Here is a 9,181-nt window from a genome sequence, read left to right on the forward strand (position 1 = left end):
TCACACAAGGCTTTCCCTTGGTACGTGTTTCCTATAATGCAAGGAATGGTGAAGCTTCCTGGGTCTTGAAGCTTAGGTGGGAGTCTGCCTAAGTATTGGCAACTCTCTTGTGTCATTTTTACAGTCTCATATTCCGTTATTCCTCTTTTTTTTGAGAGGACATCTTTCATGAACGTACCTGGGCATCTGTTCTAGTGCGTCCACCAGAGGAATGTTGATGTGAAGTTGTTTTAAAATGTCCAGGAACTTTCCAAAGTGCTTATCCTCCTGTTTCTTTTTTTGTTCTTTGAGGGAACAAAAATTTTGTTGATATTTGCCTGCTTTGAGTTGGACTGATTGGTTGGTTGTTGGCTTCCTTTTCAGGTTCTGGGTTCTGTTCATCTGTGATTGGTAATTGTTGCTGTGCTTTTGGGGCCGCTTCAGGAGTTTCAGTTTGTTCCTTTTCGTTTGGTTGAATTGTGGGCTGTGCTGTGGCTTTCCCACACCTTAAGGTGACAGCCTTGATTTGCTCTGAAGGGGAGATAGGTGTTACTTTTGGCGAGGTTGTTGAAGGAACGTCAGTATTCCCTGCTAATAATCCTTGTGTTCTGGTTTAAAGGTTGGCAGCAATCTGCCCTAGATGGGACTCAATGTTCCTAACCACTGCATCATTCCTGGTGACATATTCCTTGACATAATTTTCCAGGGTGTTGATGCGTTGGTCATTTCTGTGGAACGGAACGTAGTTGTTTCTTCTTTGTTCAAACGTTCCACTGTTGCTACCTTGCTGATACTGCTGCTGATTGTTGTTGAATGGTCTCTGGTTAATGGGTGGCCTCCATTAGGTGTTGTGGTTCTGATCCTTAATGATAGTTCCTCCAGGGCTTGAATGTGTATTTCGTCCTGCTTGTTGATTGTCTCTGGTGAAGTTCCTATTGCCAAAATTTTCTGCATAACACACCATGCAGTGGATGGGCAGTCTGTTGAGTCATGAAGGTCACCACAGGCTGAGCATGGTTCTATTTCAGTTGCTGTGAGTTGTAAGACTTCCATCCTTGGTGCTGCTTGGTCAGCTTTCAGGTTCTTTACTTCATTAATGAGTGATGCCAGCTGGGCTTCCATGGCTGTTTGTTTATTCAGTTCTAGCATGTCTGGCTTCCTCACTGGGCTCACTCTGTCTATTGGCCATTGGAGACATCTTTCAGTAGTCCCTTCTATGATTTCGTATCTTAATTCAAGTGTTCTTGTAAAGAAATATCCTCCTGCAGCAAAATCTAGGTGAGATTGAGAAGTATGGTCAAGTCCTTTATAGAAACATTGTAGCACTCCCCAACTCTCTACCCCATGGTTTGGACATTTTCTTATGATGTCCTTGTATCTCTCCCGTGCTTCATAGAGATTTTCTCCATGAAACATTCTGAAGTTAGAGATTTCAGCTCTAACAGCAGCTTGTCGAGACATTGGGAGAAACCTCTCTATGAACTTGTTAGAGAGTTCTTCCCATGTGTGGATTGATCCAGGGGTGAGAGTTTTCATCCATGTTTTAGCTTTTAAACCCAAGGAGTGAGGGAACAACCTCATTCTTATGCTCTCCTTTATTACACCCTCAGCTTTAAAATTATCACAAATATCTTGGAATGTTGTGAGGTGTGTGTAAGGATCTTCTGCAGGGAGTCCACTGAAGACCCCTGCTTCCCTAATCATGTGGAACATGATAGGTTTTAGTTCAAAATTTGGTGCTACAGGGGGAAGGATTACTCCCCTATCTGGTCTGTTCCTGAAAGGAGCAGCCAAAGTTCTGAAGTTCTATTCAGGGGGAACCTCTTCATTGTTATTATTATAATCAGCCATGTCTTCAGGAAATCTTTCCTTGAGGTTCCTTCTTCTCCTATAGAGTGTACGTTCTGGCTCAGGATCAAAGAGAAACTTAGGTACTTCAATGGAGTGGTTAGAGTCTGTTTCAAACTCTTCACTCATAAACCAATAGCACAGGGTATATATATGCACAGGAGATTCAGTGATAAAGAGAAAAAAATCTAAAAGTAAAGGCAGATATACAGTATATGTGTTAGAAAACAATGATAAGAACAACAGTTAATGTTTTTATCCCCGGCAACGGCGCCAAAAACTTGTTGGGTGGTTTGCTGATGGTGGAAAAATATAAGTTCTGATAAGGGACGTTCTTCTGTTCTTGCAAAACACAGATTCGTCCCTCAGTTCCAACCCAAGTGCGCAAGTGCACGCATCAAGTAATAAAGGGAGTATTAATGCCCAAATTATCGTTCCCACGAGGATAAAGTGCTAATTATTGTTTTATCACTGTTTATAAAGAGTGAAAACGAGAAGAAAAGTTAGTAAATGAACTGTCTGGTCAAACGTTCCCTACTGTCTTGACAACGTTCCTCAGGAACAGTAGGTTTAACCTGATGGCAAACAGTTGCTCGCTGCGTTATGTATGTGATCCTTCCTGTTTAGAAGAAGGTAAGATAACAATCGTTGGAGTTTTTATAAGTACTAAGTAAAATAAAATAAAATTACTAAAACAGAAATAACTATAATCAAGAGACAACAGGGTGATGGTTAAAATAGTTTAACAGAAGGAACTGGTTCACTGCTTCACTCTTAAAGGGGTTGTTTTCTCTGCTCAAGACTTAGCACCTTTTGGCTTTGTCCCAGTTTCTTTGCCTGCCAACTCTGATTCCTCAGCTCATGGTCTAGATGGCTCACAAGTTTCCATATTCCTATGGCTCCCTTGACTCCAAAAGGTACTTAGTTCAGAACCTTAAAATGGACGAGTTGGCCCCTTATTCCTAAGGTGACCAGTAGCGTTTTTGCCATGACATCTACCTTCCCCCAATGGTTAAGCTGTCTAAAATCTCTTCCTTATGGAAGTTCCTTTCTCAGTATGTACCCAATTTCCATTGGCGAACAATGAATGTAGCTTACTTAGCCAAAGAAATACAAAAAGCTTCGGTCAAGAGTTTTGAAAACAGTTCTTTAAGAGTTTCACAGTTTACCCGTTCCACAGATAGTTCAGCTCATGGCTGATAGTTTAAACATAATTATTCTCAACTGAGATCACATAGACCCGAGATTCAGTCAAGAGATAACGATTGGAACGAAGAGAAAAACACTTATATTAATTTAAAAGACAGTTTACAAAAAGAAACAGAAAATGGAGAAAGATAGGTATTTGCTCGTGAGGAGTCTTGATGGTTGTTTATGGAGAAGGGAAGAGGGGTTGTCGCTTAACTATAGTTACAACTGAAAATTAAACTAAGTTACTAACTACTACTAAGTGATATCTTCCTTTCGGACTGCAAACCCTCCAGGATTCGATGATGTTTTTGTGTGAGGGAGGTCCTATTTAAAGCTGGAAGAGGAATGGCAAGACTGTAATTCCCTTGGAGCTAGTTGCTTGAATGAGGGGACGGGACTATGGCAGCAGAGTGTGAAGCTTGCGTGAATTGCTGAATGGAACAGGATTTGGTGATGATTAGCCGTTGTTTGCAGGCCTTCCCATGTTTTGCTTCTGTTTTCAGCCAATGAGAACTCTTGATTCTCTGCTCTTCACGTTTCCAGCTGCTCAGTTGGTGCACCACCTTGCTTTTTAGAAGTCTTTAACTCTACGTTACCTGCAAAGTGTACATAAGCATTAAATGAATGGAGCAGGTGCATTAAATGCGTCTCAGTCCGTTCCCCTTTTAATATATTTTAAAGGAATACGTTACCATCCGTTCTCCCAATGTGTTTTTGTCACAAATGTGTAAAACAAGTGATTTTCATGCTGAAGTTGCTCATCAGATGAGGGAACGTATGTTATTTTGCCATCAAAATGGGCTTCGATGGGAACGAATTTATGTCCCATCAAGCCATATCATAGAAAAGTGCAAAACAAACTATCATTGCTTCATCCACTATGGAGGCATAATTTGTGGCATGTTTTGAAGCCACAACTCATGCATTATGGCTGCAGAACTTTATTTCAGAACTTGCGGTGTTCGACAGCATTAGCAGGCCGCTGAAAATTTACTATGATAACTCTGCAGCAGTATTCTTCTCTAAGAACGAAAGATACTCTAAAGGTGCCAAATATATAGAGTTAAAGTATTTTTTTCGTTAAAGAGGAGGTTCAAAAACAAAGTGTCAATTATGCACATTAGAACCGAACACATGATGGCAAACCCTTTGACGAAAGGGTTACAACCAAAGCTATTTAAAGAACATGTTGAAAGTATGGGCCTTGGTTGTATTAAAGGTTATTGATGTGTGACACTCTGAGCTCACCTATGTGTTTCTGACATACATTATGTTTCTTTGTTATTTTATAGTTGTATACACATTATGAATTTTGAAAGAGAAGTCTTTGTAAGACATTATGTGAACCACTATGTTTCCTATATTATGAATATTACATGATGGATTGTTGGTCTTGTAGTATATGGAAGAGAATATACTGAATTAATAGTGCACTATCGCCATAACTCACACTTGACAATTTATCTTTCATGATGACTAACATCAAGTATGAACATGTATATTATGATTAATCGGGCCAAGTGGGAGAATGTTAGAAATATTAACATTCAATTATAATATTAGAAAGTATTTTATTATAATTATAATATTAAGACTCTTGATATTACTCATTAAACGTTATATGGCCCAATTAATTACTGATACATTTAATCTCAATCATTGATTTGGTATATGATGGACGTACCAGATTATAGGTTATGGAATATATATATTAGGGATGGTCCTCTCTTCCCTTCAACCCTAATGTCATTCTCTCCATCGAAATACATATCAAAGTAAAGAAGGCTTAGAGAGAGAAACTACCCCAACACAATTGCTCACAAGATGACGACTGTTGTTAACTCTTCATCATCATTTATGGGTATGTCTTTATCTCTTATGTATATGTGAAAATCATGTATTTCCAAGATCCTTTATTATTTTCTTATTTTATGATTTATGAACATGATATATTATGCAATCTAACATTGACCACACACAGGTTTGCCTGGTCCAATAGGTGATTGAATGAGGATTGCGATGGGATCTGTTGTTCTGCTCCTCATGATAGTATCTGCAGGATGATGACACTAATGTTGGAGGAGTTTGTTTGTCTAAGGTAAATGGGAGTTCGGTTCTGCCTCACGATATAAATGTGTACTGATGAAGTATCCCGGAAAATTATAATGAGTATGGAAATATTCCTAGAATAATATATATGACTAATATAACAAGTTTCAAGTCGAAATAATGTGAATTGGTGTCAGAACTGATACCGGCTACATAAAAGCGCGTACCGGCAAAGTGCTGCGAAAAATAAAATAAAAATATGAAAAATCCTAGAAAAATGGCTAGGTCCAGAATCCAAAGTTTTGGATTAAATTAATAAGCGTAGCTATTAGTGCTAATATAATGTGATTAATTTTAATACAAGTATAAATAGGCATGGCACATGATCCTAGGTTAATTCTTGGTGCCTTATTTGTGAGATTTCTGACCTCTTTGGCTGCTGAACCTCTCATTCACCATTCCATAGCCTTCTTCTCCTTAGAAACCTCCAAAGTGATCACCTTTCTTCATTGCTTCTTCATCAAAACACCTTGGTTGTGTGTGGGTGAGACTTGAGTGGGAGAAAAGCCTTTGTTTTCTGAGTTGAGGTTGCTGCTAGTTGGAGTATAGGGGCTGAGTTCTTGGGTGGAGTAGTGTGAGCCATTTTCTTGTTGTGATGCTAGTGATTTGAAAAATCAATTGACCACTGCACCTATTATCACTGCACCTGATTTCACACTTCCTTTTGAATTAATGTGTGATGCTAGTGATTATGCTATAGGAGCTGTTTTAGGACAAAGAAAGAATAAATTGTTGCATGTGATTTATTATACTATTAAAATTCTGAATGATGCACAAAAGAATTATGCAACCACTGAAAAAGAGTTACAAGCAGTTGTCTATGCATTTGACAAATTTAGACCATATTTGCTGGGGTCCAAAGTAATTGTTTACACTGATCATGCGGCTTTAAAGTATTTGTTGAATAAGCAGGATGCAAAGCCAAGATTACTGAGGTGGATGCTGCTCCTTCAAGAATTTGAAGTAGAAATCAGAGACAAGAAAGGTGTCAAAAACCTGGTAGCTGATCACCTATCCAGAATTCAAGAAAAAGATCTTCAAGACGGACCTGAGCTGAAGATCAAAGAGGAGTTTCCGGATGAGCATATCATGGCTATCAATGTCATCCCGGATCCACAACCGAAGGAAGCGAGAACCACAAGTACACCTCCTTGGTTCGCAAACTTTGTAAACTTCAAAGCAGCAGGAGAAATTCCAAAAGACTTCACATGGCAACAAAGAAAGAAGTTCTTACATGACGTCAAGAAATACTTATGGGATGAGCCCTTCCTTTTCTACAGATGTGCTGATGGCGTAATAAGGCGTTGTATTCCAGAAGAAGAGATGAAGGACGTCCTGTGGCATTGTCATGGTTCCAACTACGGTGGACACTTCGCAGGAGAAAGAACAGCTGCAAAGGTGCTGATGAGTGGCTTTTATTGGCCAACACTTAACAAAGATGCAAGGAAGTTTGTTGAATCTTGTGATAGATGTCAGCGAACGGGGAACATCTCCAGAAGACATGAAATGCCCCTCAACAACATATTGGAGGTTGAGATCTTTGATGTGTGGGGAGTGGACTTCATGGGACCCTTTCCTCCTTCCTACGGCAACAAATACATTCTGGTTGCTGTTGATTACATCTCTAAGTGGGTTGAGGCAGTTGCCCTTCCTACTGATTATGCTCGGGTGGTCACTGCGTTCTTAAAAAGAAACATATTCGTTCGATATGGAGTACCACGAGCAATCATAAGCAACGGAGGAACTCACTTTGACAACAGACAAGTGTAATACGTACTGGCTAAATGCGGCGTAAAGCACAAGATTGCAACACCATAGCATCCGCAAACAAGTGGTCAAGTAGAGATTTCTAACCGAGAGCTGAAACGTATCTTGGAGAAAACAGTGGGAAGTTCCAGAAAAGATTGGTCCAAGAAGCTTGATGATGCACTGTGGGCATACAAGACTGCATTCAAGACACCAATCGGCATGTCCCTCTTTCAATTAATGTTTGGAAAAGCTTGTCACTTACCAGTGGAATTGGAGCACAAAGCACTGTGGGCAATCAAGTACCTCAACTTTGATTCCAAGACTACAGCTGAGAAAAGGCTCTTGCAACTAGACGAACTAGACGAGTTCAGAATCTCCGCATATGAGAGTGCAAGCCTGTACAAAGAGAAGACGAAGAAGTGGCACGACAAGAAGATCCTACCTCGAGATTTTAAGGTAGGGAATCAGGTATTACTCTTTAACTCTCGTCTTCGTCTCTTCCCTGGAAAACTTAAGTCTCGATGGTCGGGACCGTTCATCGTAAGGAACATGAAATCATATGGAGCAGTGGAGATCAGTCCGCTATATTCCGATAGAAGCTTCACAGTGAATGGTCAACGACTGAAACTATACATGGGAGGAGAAATTGACAGGGGAACCACCACTGTTGCCCTTGTAGAGGTAACTTGAACGAGGTACGTCAGGCTCGTGACGTTAAACAAGCGCTGACGGGTAGGCAAACTCGCGGTTTACTGCTTTATATTTAAATTTTTAGTTTAGTCTATTTTAATTTCAAGAAAAAGAAAAACAAAAAGAGACAGACAAGTGAGGTCAAGGACATGACTGAGTTCAAAGGAAGCGGAAACGGCAACTCAAGAAGCTAAGGTATGAAATTTAAAGCTTAAATATAAAAATAGCCACTGCCTATACATATTTTGGCGCACATATTACTGCCAAAACATGCTGGAAAAGCAAAAATTGAGCTTCGAATAGCACGTTTTAGCGTCTACATGCACGCTAAAACGTGCTACAAGACTAAAAAAAGGACAACAGCCCATGCCTCCACGCGTTTTGGCGCACATTTTCACGCCAAAACGCTATGGAATGAATCAATTGGGGATTCGAAAAGCACGTTTTGGCGTGCTCCTAGGCGCCAAAACGTGCTCCAGTTTTTCACAGGGCAGTAGCCCCTGCCTCAGAGCGTTTTGGCGTGCTTGTTTCACGCTAAAACGCCCTCCAACGCGGCCCAAATTTTAAAAGGCTGGTCAATTCCCCCCCCCCCCCCCCCCCCCTTTCCATTTTTCCTATTTCTCTCATTCTTTGTATTCCCCTAACTCTTCATTACCCTCATCCACCCAATTCTCTCTGTTCTCTCTCTTCCCATCTCAAGTACCAACTCTCAATCATTCATCTACACAAGGAAGTCCAGGTATTCTCTTATCAATTCCACATATTACATTGCTCATTATAATTTTTATTTTAAATCCAAGGGTCATAGTTCTTCCATTGATCGAAAAATTTAGGACCTAGGGCTCCATATGATTGTGATATTTTTTTGGAATATGTTTGATTCTTGGATGTTCGCTGGTGCTATGGTATGCAAAAATGACTAGGATTGACTTGCAATGGGGATTCTCCATGTTCCCACAACATAGTGTAGGTGCATTTAAAAAGAAGCATACCATCTGTTTGTTCACATTGTTGCAAATTAAAGGTATAGATGCATACATCTGTGTTGCTTCCTGCACGATGCTAATACTGATTAATTGTGGGATGGAAAAGGATTATGAACTGAGTATTTATATGATTACTCCAAAGATTGAGAAAAGAAATTCAATGATGCATTCAAGTATAATGTTCCACATGCTAAACTGTTTGAATGAAACACTCATAACATGATTCATGCTTTTGAATGATAAATGGTAACACATATGATTGTTCACTTAAAAAGGAATGGACAGAAGCACATTGAAATGGGTATATCTAAAGGAACCATGACACATGATACATCACTCATGGAATGGGAAATTAAATTCAAAAAAGAACATGGCATGCTTCCAATTGGTCTTCACATAATAAACTATCAATTGACTTGGAATATTTCTGTTTTTCAGGCATGTCTACTAGAGGCAAAAAGAGAGGCAAGGTGAACCCCAAAGGTGGTGCCAACTCAAGTCAAGCATCTGACCCCGATTTTGATGCACACAGATTCAGGTCCGAAGCTCATGCCACCCGGTACAATGAACACATCAAGAATAAGTCCTTTGTCCGAGAAAGGATCTTCTACCTAAAGCAAGGGCAACAC

General features: G+C 39.9%; 1 non-coding gene across 1 annotated transcript; it reads left to right on the top strand.

The window, feature by feature from the left end:
* Positions 1–1,318: 1,318 nt before the first annotated feature.
* LOC133304446 (small nucleolar RNA R71) lies at positions 1,319–1,425 on the top strand. Its single transcript, XR_009750603.1, has one exon. It is a non-coding gene; the product is annotated as a small nucleolar RNA R71 (small nucleolar RNA).
* Positions 1,426–9,181: the final 7,756 nt, after the last annotated feature.

This window comes from Gastrolobium bilobum, unplaced genomic scaffold (genome assembly GCF_033153095.1).
Source record: "Gastrolobium bilobum isolate Gb01-03AN ecotype WA unplaced genomic scaffold, APGP_CSIRO_Gbil_v1 utg14547, whole genome shotgun sequence".
NCBI classification, from domain to species: Eukaryota; Viridiplantae; Streptophyta; class Magnoliopsida; order Fabales; family Fabaceae; genus Gastrolobium; species Gastrolobium bilobum.